Genomic DNA, 18058 nt, shown 5'->3' on the forward strand with positions numbered 1-18058 from the left:
TGGCTCCTTGGCCTCTGCCCCAGGCGCTAGAGTGGCTCTGGTCGCGGCAGAGCGACGCCCCGGAGGGGCAGAGCATCGCCCCCTGGTGGGCAGAGCATCGCCCCCTGGTGGGCAGAGCGTTGCCCCTGGTGGGTGTGCCGGGTGGATCCCGGTCAGGCGCATGCGGGAGTCTGTCTGACTGTCTCTCCCCGTTTCCAGCTTCAGAAAAATACAAAAAAAAAAAAATTAACACAAATTTGGTGGCTTAAAGGAACAACAAATATAACCTCTTATAGTTCGGTAGGTAAGAAATGTGTGATGAATGTTATGAGACTAGAATCAGATGATTGGCTGGACTGGTTCCTTCTGCATGCTGGAGGAGAGAATCCATTTCTTGCCTTGTCCAGGTTCTGGAGGCTGTCCTGGTTCCCCGGCTCACGGGGGCTCATCCCATCTCCTGTGCGCCTACCTAGCTCCCATTCTCATGTTACCTTCTGTGGTCAGATCTCCCTCTACGTTCCTCTTATAAGAACACTCGGATACATTGGGCCCACTCATGTAAGGAGGATATTTCCCCATCTCAGAAATCTTAATGTGTTAACATTTGTGCAATTCCTTCCACCCTGTGTGGGAGCGTATTTACAAATTGTGATGATTAGGACGAGGATATCTTTGGGGCACCATTGATGGCAAAACTCCCCAAAGTAATCTGCATATTCAATGCACTCCCTATCAAAACCCCAACTGTTGTTTTTGCAGGAATTGACAAGATGATCTTAAAATCCATATTGAAATGCAAGTGACTCAGAATAGCTAAAACAAGATTGAAAAAAGTAGTTAAAATAAACTTGAAAGAGAACAGAGTTGGGAGCTTAAAGCTTCTGATTTTGAAACCTACAAGGTTTCAAATAATTCAGTTAGTCTGTCACTGACATAAGAATAACATATAGGTCAATGAAATAGAATTTAGAGTCCAGAAATTTACACTTTCACTCTCATTTGACAGTGAATTGACTTTTTACGTTGATGTGAAGACAATTCAGTGGGGGAATAAACAGTCTTTTCAGCACGTGATGCTGGGATAAGTGTATATTCACATGTAAACAAGTGAATTTGCATCTTTCCCTTCCATCCAAAAAAAATAAAAGTATCATAGACCTAAATATAAGAGCTTAAAACCAAAAACTCCAAAAAGAAAACAGGAGTAAATTTTTGTGACCCTTATATTTTTAGACTTAACACCAAGAAGAAAAATGACAAAACTAAAAAGATCAGTTGCATTTCATCAAAATAAAAAAAATTTTGCCCTGAAAAGGACACTATCAAGATAGTAAAAAAGATAAGACACCATCAAGAAGGTATAAAGGGCCTGACCAGGCAGTGGTGCAGTGGATAGAGCGCAGACTGTGGGACACAGAGGACCCAGGTTCGAAACCCTGAGGTGACCAGCTTGAGAGCAGGCTCATCCAACTTGAGCTCAGGCTCATCCAACTTGAGCTCAGGCTCAGCAGCTTGGGCGCAGGGTCACTGGCTTGAGCGTGGGATCATAGACATGACCTCATGGTTGCTCTCCTGAGCCCAAAGGTCACTGGATTGAACAAGGGGTCACTTGCTCTGCTGTAGCCTCCCCCCCACCCCATCAAGGCACATATGAGAAAGCAGTCAATGAACAACTAAGGTGTCGCAACAAAGAATTGATGCTTCTCATCTCTCTTCCTTCCTGTCTGTCTGACCCTATCTGTACCTCTCTCTGTCTCTGTTACAAAAAAAAAAAAAAAAAAAAAAAAATGAAAGAAAAATAGAAAGTTTAAAGGCCCTGGCCAGATAGTTCTGTTGGTTGGAGCCTTATCCCCAAGCTCAGAGGTTTCTGGTTTGATCCCCAGTCAGGGCCCATACAGGAACAGCTTGATGTTCCCGTCTATCTCTCTCCCTGCCTCCCTCTTAAAAAAAAAAAAAAAAGGTAAAAAGACAATCTGTAGAATAGGAGATGTTTATAAATCATGTATCTGACAAGGTACTTGTTTGCAGAATGCATAAAGGACTGTTATGGGTTGGGGGCTCATCAAAGGAGCAATGGCCTCTATTAGCACTTTTGTCTGAGAGAAAGAGGTGCGGCTTCCAGGCAATTCATTTCCTACCTGTATGTCTCTGGCGCCTCTCAGGTTGCTACTCCAGCTTTGGAGCTCAGAGGAAGTTAGATTAACTTTTAAAAACAAAAGCCATTGTAAATGTATCTGATATGGAAATTCACAACATGTCTATACCAGAAAAGGTTGCAGAGCATATACCCACGAGGTCCAATTGTGTTGTTGCAAGTAATGAAAGAGAAGATAACATTAACACATACTCACTTAAATTCACTGGTGGTGATGCTGAAGGAAGTGACTTCTGGCCAGTCCAAGCCAGAAAACTGATCAAGAACCAGAGCGTGAGTATCAGGATCAGGCCTTACCTGCTATCTTCAAAAACAGATGCTGTTTGATCATTTCTTAAGAAAGACCTATTTCAAGAATGAACAGGAAATGTCGTTTATTATCTGTATCTCTAGGCTGATTTTCCAAATGATTTGTGAAGCTGTTTCTAGAAGATGAGAAACTAAGGAGACTTCTGTCCAGGTTTCATAGCTATTTGTTTTTATAGCTATTTGCTTTCAGAAATTATTTTAGCTTTCTTATTAGTTTGGTAATAATATCAGAAAACATCTTTAACTGCATATTTAGGAATTAAGAGGCAATGTGCTATGAATGCTCTGATCTAAAGATGCATGTGAAAATAAAGTTGTACTTAATGTTGGAAAATAATAAAAGAACCATTACAACTTAAAGAAAGGCAACCCAACTAAAAAATGGACAGAGGACTTGAATAGACACTTCTTTTTTTTTTTTTTTTTTTCTTTCAGAGACAGAGAGTCAGATAGAGGGATAGACAGGGATAGACAGACAGGAACAGAGAGAGATGAGAAGCATCAATCATCAGTTTTTCATTGCAAGACCTTAGTTGTTCATTGATTGCTTTCTCATATGTGCTTTGACCTTGGGCCTTCAGCAGACCGAGTAACCCCTTGCTTGAGCCAGCAACCTTGAGTCCAAGCTGGTGAGCTTTTTGCTCAAACCAGATGAGCCTGCGCTCAAGCTGGCGACCTCAGAGTCTTGAACCTGGGTCCTCTGCATCCCAGTCCGACGCTTTATCCACTGCGCCACCGCCTGGTCAGGCCTTGAATAGACATTTCTTGAATGAACATATACAAATGTTTGATAAACACATAAAATTAAAATCATTAGTCATTAGGGAAATGCAAATTAAATCACAGTGAAATACCATTTCATATCCACTAGGATGGATGAAATAAAAAGACAGCTAATAATTTTTTTAAAGATTTTATTTATTCATTATAGAGAGGGGAGAGAGAGAGAGAAGGGGGAAGAGCAAGAAGCATCAACTCCCATATGTGCCTTGACCAGTCAAGCCCAGGGTTTTGAACTGGCAACCTCAGCGTTTCCAGGTTGACACTTTATCCACTGTGCCACCACAGGTCAGGCTGAAAAAGACAGAATAATTTAAGTGTTGATGAGGATGTAGAGAAATTGGAGCTCTCATATCCTCTAATGGGAATGTAAAATGGTGCAACCACTTTGAAAGGTGATTTGCTAGTTTTTCAGAATGCCACAGAGTTCCACTATTAGTTCTTATGAGGAACTAAGTGTACACATAAATGTACACAGAAACTTGTACATGAATATTGGGAAAACAGCTGTGTTAGGTTTGCTCGCTGGTTTACTGTCAGCAAGCACTTTGCTTGATCAGTGTGTGAGCACGATGCAGAGGCACGTGTGCATAGCTATGTAAGGCTGTAGGTGCTTGTACTCAGGGCGGATTGCAGATGGCGGATTGCCTTCCCACTACTGTAAGAGCCCGAGAAGTGGTTTTCCCTGCCTGTTTGCTTGTCCACCATTACAAGAGTATATGAAATGGTAATGGCCCAATGCTTCCTGGTCTGCAGTTTTTGTACCGTCTGCCTGAATCTAATGTGAACCTGCCTGGCCTCAATCACCGCCATTACAGATAGTTATAGCAGCATTTTTATAATAGTTCCCAAACTGAAAACAGCCTAATGTCTATCAGCTGATGAATTGTTGAAGAAACATGGTGTATTCACACATGGAATATTATTTGGCAGTACAAAGGAATGAAGTACTCATACATGCTTCATCATGGATGAACCTTGAGAACTTTATGCTAAGTGAAAGAAGCTAATCACGAATACCAAATTTTATTATTTATAAAAATATCCAGTGTAGGTAAATACAGAGACAAAATAGATTAATGGTCATCTGGGGCTAAGGCAGAGTGGGTTGGGGAGAATCAGAAATAGGAAGTGACTGTTAATAGACATGGGGTTTCTTTTTGAGGTGATTAACAATGTTCAAAAATCAGCATCATGGATGGTTGTACAGCTCTATGAATACACACATACAATTAATTAATGGGTGAATGATGACATGTGAAATATATCTCAATGAACTGTTTTTAAAACTACCCAAAAGATTATTTTACAATGCTATATAAATAGTATAGCATAATTGTACTCATTCTTAAAGTAGAGGAAACATTAGAATATTTTGGTTTTTAAAATTTCTTTCTCTTTTATGAAGGGTAACCTGTACATAGTATCATATGATATGATGAAGTTTTAATGTATCATCTAGCCATTCTGAGTTTCCTGAAACTATTTTTTTAAATTTATTTTTATTTTATTTTATTCTTTTATTTATTTATTTATTTTTTTTTTTTACAGGGACAGAGAGAGAGAGAGAGAGTCAGATAGAGGGATAGATAGGGACAGACAGACAGGAACGAAGAGAGATGAGAAGCATCAATCATCAGTTTTTCATTGCGACACCATAGTTGTTCATTGATTGCTTTCTCATATGTGCCCTACCTCAGGCCTTCAGCAGACTGAGTAACCCCCCCTCGCACCCTCCTCCCCGCTCGAGCCAGTGACCTTGGGTCCATGCTAGTGAGCTTTTTTTTTTTGCTCAAGCTAGATGAGCCTGCGCTCAAGCTAGCAACCCCGGTGTCTCGAACCTGGGTCCTTCTGCATCCCAGTCCGACGCTCTATCCACTGTGCCACCGCCTGGTCAGGCACGTTTCCTGAAACTATTGGTGAGCTAATTCAGGACTTTGCAGTTAGAAACATTTCACTTATTCAAAACTGTCACATTCAAATTATGCTTACTAGAGATCTACCAAGATCATAATTTTTAAAATGCCTTTGAAAGTCTAACTAAAATATGATTGTTCTCTAAAGATTCTATATAGTAAAAAATACATATATATATATATCCAATATGTTTTAGGTAAAATTTGGATAATTATACTCTTAGTAATTTAGTTCTTAGTATTTTTTATTATACAATTGGTTTGACATGTACAATTTTTTAATATTTTTGTTAATATAGAGCATACAAGAAATGCTAATTATGGAATTGACATCATAATCTCCATTTTATTTAGCAATATGTCTGATTCCTGTGCTTTAAGCTCAAATAGTTGTTGTTTGACTTTCCTAACTTCTTTACAAGCGTAAATCACGCATTGTGAAAATTGTGTTCGTTAGCTCAAGAGCTTTTAAGCTAAGAGGACAGGGAACTTGCTGATAAAGGGCCAGTGAAGGCTGTGCTATAGTAGATTGAATGGCTCATCCTGCAGCTGCTCTGCCCGTGGAGGCTTCATTGACATCATTTCTTAATTACCTCTTGTGGTCTATAGCTTGAGGCCTAAATTGGGAGTTTATTGAAGTTGAGTGAATGTATCTGAAAGAAGACATATGGTTTTCTAGGGCTACTCTAACATATTTAAAAAACAAAACAAACCCAACAACCCTGGAGTGTCTTAAAACAATAGCAATTTATTTTCTCACAGTTCTGGAGGCTAAACATCTGAAATTAAGGTATTGGCAGGCCCATGCTGTCTCTGAAATCTCTAGGGGAAGAATCCTTCCATGCTTCCTCTAGCTTTTGCACTGGAAATCCTGAGCGTTCCCTTGATTTATAGATGTGTCATTCTGCTAAGTCTTTCCTCATGAATGCCCTTCTTCTTTGTGGGTTTTTATGTCTCTACATGGCATTCTTCTTTCTGTGTGTCTGGGTTCTAATTTAACTATCAAGTTGTGAAAAACTTGTGTGCTGTGTCTTTACAAGGAGTTAACATGATGTGAATTTAATTAAGAGCAATGAAAAGATAAAGAATTATCAAGCTTGGGCCATTGTCAACTTTGATGTGTAGGAAAAACCAAACCTCAACTACTGATCTCTAGTTTCCTCTCTTGAAGCCCCTGGAAGTGCTGACCCCTCTATTATTCTTCTTACCTCTCTACCCTACACCCCTCAATTGGACTCCCATATGGTCTATGTGTTTATGGCCTAGCTTTTGGAGAGAGGTCTAAAGTGTTTATGGTCACAATAGATAAAGCTACTTTAAGATCATAGGAATTAGTTTTTATGCCCCTGCTTCCTAGAGAGACACTTCTGTACCTCAGTGCAAAACTCAGAATTCAAAACTCACATAGCAAATGGTAATTAGAGATCACATGGAAATTTTTTGAGTCTGTGACCACTGTCAAATTCTGTAAGTACTTCAGCTTTCTCCCATACTCTGGTTCCTACCTGGAGCTCCCGTTATCCATCAGTCAGGGTTCCTAGCTGAGGCAAACTGAATCTTTTCCCACTAGTTTAAGCAGAAAGGAATAATTGTAAGATTTTAAAGTGTATGAAAAGAACAGTGCTTTAGAGGGGCAGGAAATCAAACTGGGACGTTTAAGAGCCAGACAGTTGGAGTATTCAGCCATGCTATGGGACTGTTTCATTAACATCACTGTGTGTGTCACTTCCCTAATTTTGCATTACAACTTCATATTTGGGAACCTGGGCAAGATAAATTAACTGCTCTGTGCCTTGGTTATGTTGTTTGTAAAGTGGAATAGGTAAGAGAACCTAAATTAGAGGGTTCTTGTAACAAATGAGTAATATACAGGTTGTTATCACCTTGCCCGGACACACTGTGTATTCATTCACTTGCTAGGGCTGCTCTAACAGAGGACGACAAACTAGGTGGCTTAAACAACAGACATTTACTGTCACATAGCTCTGAAGGCCAGAGGTCCAAAATCAAGATATTGCGGGATTGGTTTCTTCTGAGCCTGTGAGGGAGTATCTGGTCTGTGCCTTACCCCTCCTTCTGGTGGTTTGAGGGCAATCTTTGGAGTTCTTTGGCTGGTAGAAGCATCACCCCAATCTCTCCTGTCATACTCACATAGTGTTCTCCTTGTGTGTCTGTGTCCAAATTTCCCTTTTATAAGGATACCAGTCATATTGGAGTAGGGGCCTTTTTAACTAATTACATATGAAACTACTGTATTTCCAGATAAGGTCACATTCTGAGATACTGGGGGTTAGGACTTTAACATATGAATTTTGGGGGTATACACTTCAACCCATAACACATAGTAAGCACTATATGAGTGATAATTCTTATTATTAGATTACTAGTTGTATTATGACTATAAATTTTCTAATCATTTTGCATCAGTGTGCTATGTTTATAACATATGGATTAGAGAGTAGATATTCCGAGAGTTAATTTTAATTCTATGAAGCTTAGTAATTACTTACTGTTAATAACCTTCGTGTTGCTTCTTCACAGTAAAGAGTCTTTATAACGTGGATAAATGAAGAGAACCATATGATATTTCTTGTGTTTTATTTTTAAGTAAAATTCAAATATAAAATAAAAATGTGGCTAGAAGTTTTTATTTAAATGAATGAGAGATATTGATCAATTCTGTGGTCATAGATGTTTATCTAATAGATGTTTACTATGAATACAAGAGTAAGATAAGTATCTTCCTCACCTTTTGTATATTAGTTACTTCATATCACAGTGTTAGTCCTACTCAATATGCAATTTGAGGGGAAAATGGGATAAATAGATTTGGAAAATGCGGGGTGGGGCAAAACTAGGTTTACAGTGGTTTGTATGGAGATTATACAATAATTAAATATCTATGTGATAATAAACTCTTGCTCATACTCATAACTGTACACCTACTTTTGCCCACTCTGTATATATTATATGCCTCTTTTGGATATTTCTAGTATATCTTAATCATTTTGAGGATTGTGATAGTAAAGAAACCTGCTTTATTTTGTGTATAACTGGGCATTTCCTAATTTTTTTTTTTATCATACCCTGATTATTATAGTGAAGAGTCAGTGTCCATTAGGCACTTAATCTTTTGTTGTGCCAAGACCTGAGAGAAGTAGTCTCTCTAGTATCCTAATTGGAAATTATATGATCATTCTTAGCTCTCTGAGAACAAAACCTTATACTATGTAGGTTTTTTGTTCAACTTTTTGGTTAGGGTGACTGCCTGGATTATGAAGTTCTATTTTCTAGTTCATCAACAAAGCTATAGAGTAATTGTTTTGAAGGCAGGATTGGTGTCTATGTCTATGTCTATGTACAGACAGAACCTAGCACAAAGGAAGCATTTAAATGGCTGCTCAAAAGGCAAAATCAAAGTCATACAGATCCTTCTTGATGTCTTTAATAAAGATGACGAGAGAAAATGATTTTTTCTTTGCCTTTCAAATGAGAGGAGGGGAGATAGAGAGACAGAATCCCACATGTGCCCCGACTGGGATTCACCTGGCAGCCCCGTTCTGCAGCCAATGCTTGAATCAACTGAGCTATCCCCAGTGCCTGAGGCTTACACTTAGACCAACTGAGCTATCCTCAGCGCCCAGGGCCAATGGCTGCGAGGAAAAGAGGGGGAGGAGGGAGAGAAGAGGGAAAGAAAGGAGAAAGAAGCAGATGGTCGCTTCTCATGTGTGCTCTGACCGGGGATCTAACCAGGGACATCCACACGCCTGGCCAATGAAAAATTATTTTCTTGTTTGGTGTATTTCTTTTGCAGTTTTCTTCTTGTAAATAAAACCAGCTTTATTGGGATATAATTGATATACAATAACCTGCACATGTTTAAAGTGTACAAATTGAGCCTGACCTGTGGTGGCGCAGTGGATAAAGCGTTGACCTGGAATGCTGAGATCGAGAGTTTGAAACTGGGCTTACCTGATCAAGGCACAAACGAGAGGCAACTACTAGTTGGTGCTTCCCACTTCTCACCCATCCCACCTTTCTTTCTTTCTCTTTAAAAGTCAATAAATAAAATTTTAAAAAGAATTTTTAATAAAAAATAAATGTACAAGTTGATAAATTCTGATACCTGTATATGCAGAGAAACCATCAGCACAATAAAGATAAATATACTCATTTCCAAAAGTTTTCTCCCTCCTAGACTCACTGAAACCCTCCCCTTTCCAGGGAGCCACGGTCTTCTGCTCCAGCTGATGTTCTCTAAAATTCTAAAATAGAGTTATATAATATGTACTGGGTTTTTGTTTGTTTTTATTTTGTTTTGTTTTTGTCTAGCTTCTTTTGTACAGCATGATTATTTGATAGCCACCTATATTGTTTGCAGTATAAAGTTATTCATAATATTATTTTTTTAACCTTTTAATATCGGTAGTTTTTTTAGTGATGTCATTTCTTAGTACTGATGTTGGTAATTTGTGTGTGTTTTTCTTTTTTCTTACTAAGTTTAGCTAGAGATTTTCTGTCTTATTTATCTTCTAAAAGAGCTAGCTTTGGTTTCATTAATGTTCTTTATAGTATAGATTTCCACTTTGTTCATTGTTTTCTTTATTCTTCTCATTTAGAGTTTTGTTCTTTTTCCACTTTTTTAAGGTGGAGATAGTTTATCATCTATGGGAAACTTTTTTTTTATAATATAGGTCTTAGTGTTATAAAATTCCATCTAAGTATTGTGTTAACTGTATCCTGTATACTTTGCTGTGCTATGTTTTCATTTTCACTTAGTTTAAAATGCTTTCTCATTTTTAAAAAATGTTGTCTTTGGTCATGGGTTTTTTTATTTTGTTTTGTTTTTAAAGACGTTATTTTGGCCTGACCAGGCAGTGGTGCAGTGGATAGAGTGTTGACCTGGGACACTGAGGACCCAGATTGGCTTGAGCATGGGGTCATAGGCATGACCCCATGGTCGCTGGCTTGAACCCAAGGTTGCTGGCTTGAGCAAGGAGTCACTGGTTCAGCTGGATCCCCCAGTCAAGGTACATATGAGAAAGCCATCAATGAACAACTAAAGTGCCACAACTACAAGTTGATGCTTCTCATCTCTCTCCCTTCCTGTCTTTCCCTCTGTTCCTCTCTCTCCCTTTTTCACTTAAAAAAAAAGTTACTTTGTTTTGAATATTTAGAATTTTCTAGGAATCTATATTATTGACTTCTAACTATTCCACTCTGTTCAAAAAAGATACTTTGCCTGACCAGGCGGTGGCGCAGTGGATGGAGCATCATACTGGGATGTGGAGGACCCAGGTTCGAGACCCCAGGGTTGCCGGCTTGAGCTCGGGCACATCTGGTTTGAGCAAAGCTCACCAGCTTGGACCCAGGGTCGCTGGCTTGAAGGGGGGGTTACTCAGTCTGCTGAAGGCCCACGGTCGGGGCACATATGAGAGAGCAATCAATGAACAGCTAGGGTGTTGCAACGAAGGACTGATGATTGGTGCTTCTCATCTCTCTCCATTCCTGTCTGTCTATCGCTCTCTCTCACTCTGTCTCTGTAAAAAAAAAAAAAGATACTTTGTGTAAACTGAATCCTTTTAACTTTATTGAAACTTGATTCAGGCCCAAGAGTGTTGTCCTAATTGGTAAATAATTCTTGTCCACTTGAATGTATGTTCTGATGTTATGTGGAATAATATATAAATACCAGTTGGGTATATGTTGCTTGATAATATTTTTGCTTGGTAAACTTGTTCCAGTCTTCTGATTCTTTATTGATTATCTATCTTTTTGTTCTGTCATCATTTTAGAGAGGTGTTGTAATCTCTCAGTATATTTTCCAATTTGACTATCTCTGCTTGCAAATTCTATCAGTTTCTTCTTGATATATCCTATTAGATGCATAAATGTTTATGATTATATTCTTTTAATGATTTGACTATTTCATTAAAATTAAATGATACTTCCTTCTCTTTGCTATTATATATATGTATTATATATGAGCAGAGAAAAGAGTGTATGTTTTCATCAATTATTATTACTATTACTATTATTATTATCATTAATACTCAACCTTTAGTAAGTGGAGGCTCAAATCTCATTGTTGATTGGATAAATTAGTTCTGTCAATATCCATGCTATTTGGTGTTGTTTTATAGTTGTTTTGTCTTCATTTACATTTATAATTTAGCTCAGTATTCTCTAGTAACTGTTATTTATACAGCATATGACGTGGTAGCACAGAAGACTCACGTTCCAGAACAAGTTCAAGTGGAGCTGGTGTGAAGCTCCCATCCTTCCCTCCCCTCCCCTCCCCTCCCCTCCCCTCCCCTCCCCTCCCCTCTCCTCCCCTCCCCTCCCCTCCCCTCCCCTCCCCTCCCCTCCCCTCCCCTCCCCTCCCCTCTGCTGGTGTGACCTCCCATCCTCCCCTCCCCTCCCCTCCCTTCCCCTCCTTCCTTCTTCCTTTTTTAAAGATTTTAGAGAGAGGAGAGAGAAAGAGAGAATGAGGGAAGGGAGGAGCAGGGAGCATCAACTTGTAGTAGTTTCTTCTGGTATGTACCCTGACCAGGCAAGCCCAGGATTTCAAACCAGTGACCTCAGCATTCCAGGTCAACACTATGCACTGTGCCCCCACAAGTCAGGCATGAAGCTCCCATCTTATAATATGATTTATAGTATTTTGAATGTTAAAGATTAAGTTTTGGTTAAATGGATTCTAAAATGACAGCTTTTCTTTCTAGATTATTTATCAGTCTCCCAAATACCCTTTATAAATTATCACCTTTCATCTTGATATTTGCTTTTGTAAAGATAGGCATTAGTCTGAAGTTTCTAAATAATTGGGGCTATGTAGAATAATCCAATGTGAAGCTTTGGATAATATAATTCTACAATTGTATTTTGAAAATGGCCACAAGAAGTAATATACAAGTAACTAAAAATTTAAAACATTGAATAGAATAGAAAAATATTCACAGCAAATATGATCGGCAAACAGTGAAAATTATTATATAATTAATACAAAGTGACGTAAGAAAAAGTTAAGGAAGTAAAAATTATGTAGATTTTTCAAGAAAATACAGTTAGTAAAAAAGTTATTCAGCCTCATTTAAAATTCATATTTATATAAGGTGATGGAAAATGATTTGACTTTGGGTGATGGGTATACTACATAGTCAACAGTTTAAATGCTCTAGAAATGCTTACCTGAAAACTATGTACTCTTACTGATCAATGTCACCCTGTTAATTTTCTAAATAAAATTTAAAAATTAAAAAAAACTGTCATGCCATCAGAAGAACAATTTCTTTTAGACTCATATAAAATATTCAAAACAGTGATAACATCCAGTGCTATCTATAGCGAAGTAACTCCCATAGATTACTAAAAAATGCATAAAGCAGCATAGCTAGTTTAATTTGATCATTTATATAAATACATTTTAAAATGTTACTTTGATTTAAAAATAATTTTTTCTTTTATTATTTCCCTAGGAAATAATTCTAGATATTTAAAATGTTTAAATGTACTCTTATTGATCAATGTCATCCTGTTAAATTTAATTTTCTAAATAAAATTTTAAAAATATGTTTAAATGTAAAGATGAAGTATTTATGATAACTATCCCATCTTAGGCAGATGATTGAATAATTTTGCTTCATTTATTTGATGGAATATTGGACAGCTGTCAAAAAATTCTATTTAAAAGGACTAAAACAGCATGGGTGAAGCTTGTAACGTTATGTTAATAAAGAAGGCATTAAATGTATAATTACAAATAAAAATAGGAACAAAACTCATCAGAAGATCAAAATGATAAGATTTTAAAGGAATATTGTAGACCTTTTAAGCACAACCAAAATTTTAAATATTTTAGGAACGTCTGAAGGTTGCTTCAAGTTTCTCTTGAGGCGTGTATCTGCATTGTGCATTCTACAAAGTTGATGTGTAGGAGGGAGTCACTTTCATTGCTAAGGATCTATAGCCAGCTGCCCAGTCCCTCTTTGTCAGATTTTGCTTTTTCTGCTCTTTCTCACATAAACATACAGGAGGAAGCTATGTGTTATTTTGGTGCTACTTCAGAATTTGAAGATTCATAAATTTCTGAAACATACTCATGTATATTCCAGTGATCCACTTGGCAGCTGTGGTCTCTATGTTGTGTGGTTATATAATTTCTTCCCCCACTTTAAAAATATTTTTCTGATTTCCAAAAAAATTTTAATGAGCATGATATGTTTATTTTAAATTTTATTTACTGATTTGAGAGAGAAAGAAACATCTATTTGTTGTTCCACTTATTTATGCATTCATTGGTTGATTCTTGTCTGTGCCCTGACTGGGGATTGAACCCACAACCTTGGCCTGTTGAGATGATGCTCTAACCAACTGAGCACCCGACCAAGGCCACAAGCATATTTGTAAAAGGGAAAAGAAAAGCCTTTATCCAGTTATCAGTTAATAATCCTGGCATTAAACTCTTCTTCATGAGACAATACATTCAGTTCTTCCTACAGAGTCTCATCTGCTGAAGTTCAATTTGTCTTTTACTAATAATATCTGTGTTTTTACTAACATGTTCACTCTTTTCAGGCATATGTATGGCTAGTGGCCACTGCCTTTGTGGCCATCCAGATTCACATTAGATTCAGGCAGACTGTAAAGAAACTAAAAAATGGTGGGCCATTTCTTTATTAAAGTCTTGCATCAGCCGACAAGCAGGGAAAACAACTTCCCTTTCATTCAGGGCTCCCAAAGACCTGACACATTCCCCGGTTCCACAACCTAGAGAATTTTCTTGGGTTCCTCCTAGAATCAAAGGCCCCACCAGTCTCAGCGGAGCTCAGAAAGCCCCTCAGCTCTGGTTCCACATCTGCACACCTTCTTCTCTCTGCAGAAACTGGCTTCTTCTTCAGCAATCTGCATTCTCTCTGCTTTCTCTGCAAAACTGCCTCAGCCCACAAAGACCCCTCCACCAGCAAACATTAGCAAAACAATGGCCCCTCCCAAGCAGGAATGCAATCTGCAACTTGCAATCAGCTGCCCTGCTCTGAGAGCAAGCACACACAGCTGCCCAGTGCCATTTTTTAACAATAAAAGTGAGCAAACTCAAAAAATACAAATTTTACAAACTCATTTGCCCGACATATAAAATACAGTTATAACTGTTGTAATGTGCTTGTTTATAATACTATAATCTGTGCTATTGGTTCTTACATTTTTACTATTTAATGAAAAAATAGGGCCCTGGCCGGTTAGCTCAGTGGTAGAGCGTCGGCCTGGCGTGCAGAAGTCCCGGGTTTGATTCCCGGCCAGGGCACACAGGAGAAGCGCCCATCTGCTTCTCCACCCCTCCCCCTCTCCTTCCCCTCTGTCTCTCTCTTCCCCTCCCTCAGCGAGGCTCCATTGAAGCAAGGATGGCCCGGGCGCTGGGAATGGCTCCTTGGCCTCTGCCCCAGGCGCTAGAGTGGCTCTGGTCGCAACAGAGCGACGCCCCGGAGGGGCAGAGCATCACCCCCTGGTGGGCAGAGCGTTGCCCCCTGGTGGGCGTGCCGGGTGGATCCCGGTTGGGTGCATGCGGGAGTCTGTCTGACTGTCTCTCCCTGTTTCCAGCTTCAGAAAATACCAAAAAAAAAAAAAAAAAAAAAAAGGAAAATGGAAAAACACATTTGTAACATGGATAAGATACAGATACTACCCACCAGTTAAAAAATTCGATATAAGCAGATTATATCGCCTACCTCTACTAACTTTTCTAAATGTTAATATTTGTATATGTCCCTAAATAATATAGTTTAGTTTTACATGTTTTAATATCAATAACTTTTTACTGTGTATATTCTTGTAAAACTTGTTCTTCATATTGTTATTGAAAGATAATATTGATGTATACACTTGTTATTTCCTTTTTTTTTTTTTTTTTGTATTTTTCCGAAGCCAGAAATGGGGAGGCAGTCAGACAGACTCCCTTATGCGCCCGACCGGGATCCACCCAGAATGCCCACCAGGGGGCGATGCTCCGCCCATCTTGGGGCGTTGCTCTGCCACATTCAGAGCCATTCTAGCGCCTGAGGCAGAGGCCACAGAGCCATCCTCAGCACCCAGGCAAACTTTGCTCCAATGGAGCCCCGGCTGCGGGAGGGGAAGAGAGAGACAGAGAGGAAGGAGAGGGGGAGGGGTGGAGAAGCAGATGGGCGCTTCTCCTGTGTGCCCTGGCCGGGAATCGAACCCGGGACTCCCGCACGCCAGGCCGACGCTCTACCACTGAGCCAACCGGCCAGGGCCTGTTATTTACTTTTACTCCTTTATAGTACTATTTTGAATGAATATATTATATTTTATTGATCTGTTCTTTATTTGATGTTCATTTTAGTTTTCAGCTTTGTTTTGTGTTTGACAATGCTATTATAAGCATTACTGTACATGTCTTCCTCTGTAGACATAAGGACCTTCTTGGGTTATGTGCTTAGGAATGGCATGTTTTAGTCATCAAGATGAAAACTTAGTAGATTATTCCAAATTGATTTCCAAAGTGGTCTTCATTGATCTCTAATTTCTATTTAAAATCACACGCACACATATATGCACATATCTATGTGTATGTGTGTATCCATTTGTGTATATGTATGTATTTACTATTGCAGTTAACATTGTGCTAGATATCGTCCTGTCCAAATGTATTCAGTTTTTCTTTTTAAAGATTACTTATATGCGGAAGCAGAATCATTGATTTAGAAGATGAGAATTTTAAAATTAAATCAGCCTCCTTATTTTAATTTTTATATTACTTTTAAACTTTACTTTTTTTTTTTTTTACAGAGACAGAGAGAGTCAGAGAGAGGGATAGACAGGGACAGACAGGCAGGAATGGAGAGATGAGAAGCATCAATCATTAGTTTTTCGTTGCACGTTGCAACACCTTAATTGTTCATTGATTGCTTTCTCATACTTGCCTTGACCGTGGGCCTTCATCGGGCCGAGTAACTCCTTGCTCGAGCCAGCGACCGTGGCCTCAAGCTGGTGAGCTTTTGCTCAAACCAGATGAGCCTGCGCTCAAGCTGGCAACCTCGGGGTCTCGAACCTGGGTCTTCTGCATCCCAGTCCGACACTCTATCCACTGCACCACCACCCGGTCAGGCCTAAACTTTACTTTTATTTAATTTAGTTTTATTTGTTATTCAAAAGGTTTGTTACAAGGTTATTCAAGCCCTGACTGGATGGCTCAGTTGGTTGGAACATCGTCCCAAAGTGCAGTTTGATCCCCGGTTGGGGTACATACAGAAACAGTTCAGTGTTTCTGTCTCTTTATCCTCCTTCCTCTCTCGCTAAAATCAATAAATAAAAATTTAAAAATATATATGTATAACTTAAAAAAAAAGTTATTCAAAAGGTTTGCTACATGGTCTTTGCCAGGTGGCTCTATGGATAAAATGTTCCCCCAGAGGACCAGAGGTCCGCAGGTGCAACCTTTGGTCAGGACCCTTATGAGTAGCAATCAGTGAGTGCACAAGTGAATGAACAACTAAGTGAAACAAGTTGATGCTTTTCTCTCTCCCCTCCAGCATCAATGGAAAATATTTTAAAGTTCTACATGGTTTGTTATTTAAAAAATAACAGTCCCCTGCCTCCTCTGCCTTGTTTACTTTCTAAACCCCAGAAACAATCTTTTTTTTTTTTTTTTTTGTATTTTTCTGAAGTTGGAAATGGGAAGGCAGTCAGACAGACTCCCGTATGCGCCCGACCGGGATATACCCGGCACGCCCACCAGGAGGCGATGCTCTGCCTATCTCGGGCGTCGCTCTGCCGCAATCAGAGCCATTCTAGCGCCTGAGGCAGAGGCCACAGAGCCATCCTCAGCGCCCGGGCCAACCCCGCTCCAATGGAGCCCTGGTTGCGGGAGGCGAAGAGAGAGACAGAGGAAGGAGAGGAGGAGGGGTGGAGAAGCAGATGGGCGCTTCTCCTGTGTGCCCTGGCTAGGAATCGAACCTGGGACTCCTGCACGCCAGGCCGATGCTCTACCGCTGAGCCAACCGGCCAGGGCCAACAATCAATATTTTTAATGTAATAAACATTTTTTTGATGATTCTTTTGGTATTTACTAATGCATTTCTAAATAACCTGTCAATATTTGCACTTTTTAGTGTTTTTGGCTTCCCACTATGAAGCATTTAGCGAACTAATTATTCTTTAGTGTTTTGTTCTTTAGTGAGGGTGGGAGACATGAGAAGCGTCAGCTCCTGGTTGCTGCACTTTGGTTGTTCATTCATTGCTTCTCAGAGGTTTTTTTTTTTTTTTTGGTGTTTTTTTTTTTAAACAAAGGTGGATGCTAGTAAAAGAAGAGGCTGGCGAGGCTCCATTGGAGCAAAAGATGGCCCGGGCGCTGGGGATGGCTCCTTTGCCTCTGCCCCAGGCGCTAGAGTGGCTCTGGTCGCAACAGAGCGACGCCCCGGATGGGCAGAGCATCGCCCCCTGGTGGGCGTGCCGGGTGGATCCCGGTCGGGCGCATGTGGGAGTCTGTCTACCTCCCCGTTTCCAGGTTCAGAAAAATACAAAAAAAAGAAAAAGAAAAAAAAGAGGCTGGGAGGGTTTTGGAAATCAATAAGAGGGATTTGAATTGCAAAAGAGGAGATATTGTTAGTCAACATCAAGCCATAGATTTCATAAATGGGAAGAGGCACATGAAGGGAATGTTTATTCTGGTAGCCATGTTTAGTATTGATCAGAACATATAAAGCCTATTAAAGTGACCTGCATGTATTTTAGTAGTAAATAGTTTTTATGCCATTTAAATATTGCTTTAGTTTGAATACTAAAGAAATCCCAGGAAATAAATAAGAGATCCAGTGACTACTTCAGGGCAAAGTATATTAAGTTTATTCTCAAGTTTTTAATTTGAGACCAGAACAGTGATAATGGGGGGAATCAGAATTCATTT

At 39.3% G+C, this 18058-nt stretch overlaps 1 protein-coding gene across 2 annotated transcripts in view; it reads left to right on the top strand.

Moving 5' to 3' along the window:
- The window catches only part of COG5 (component of oligomeric golgi complex 5), a 444866-nt gene that overhangs the window by 173980 nt on the left and 252828 nt on the right, over positions 1-18058 (top strand). The window lies entirely within an intron of this gene.

Source organism: Saccopteryx leptura, chromosome 6, assembly GCF_036850995.1.
Source record: "Saccopteryx leptura isolate mSacLep1 chromosome 6, mSacLep1_pri_phased_curated, whole genome shotgun sequence".
NCBI lineage: Eukaryota > Metazoa > Chordata > Mammalia > Chiroptera > Emballonuridae > Saccopteryx > Saccopteryx leptura.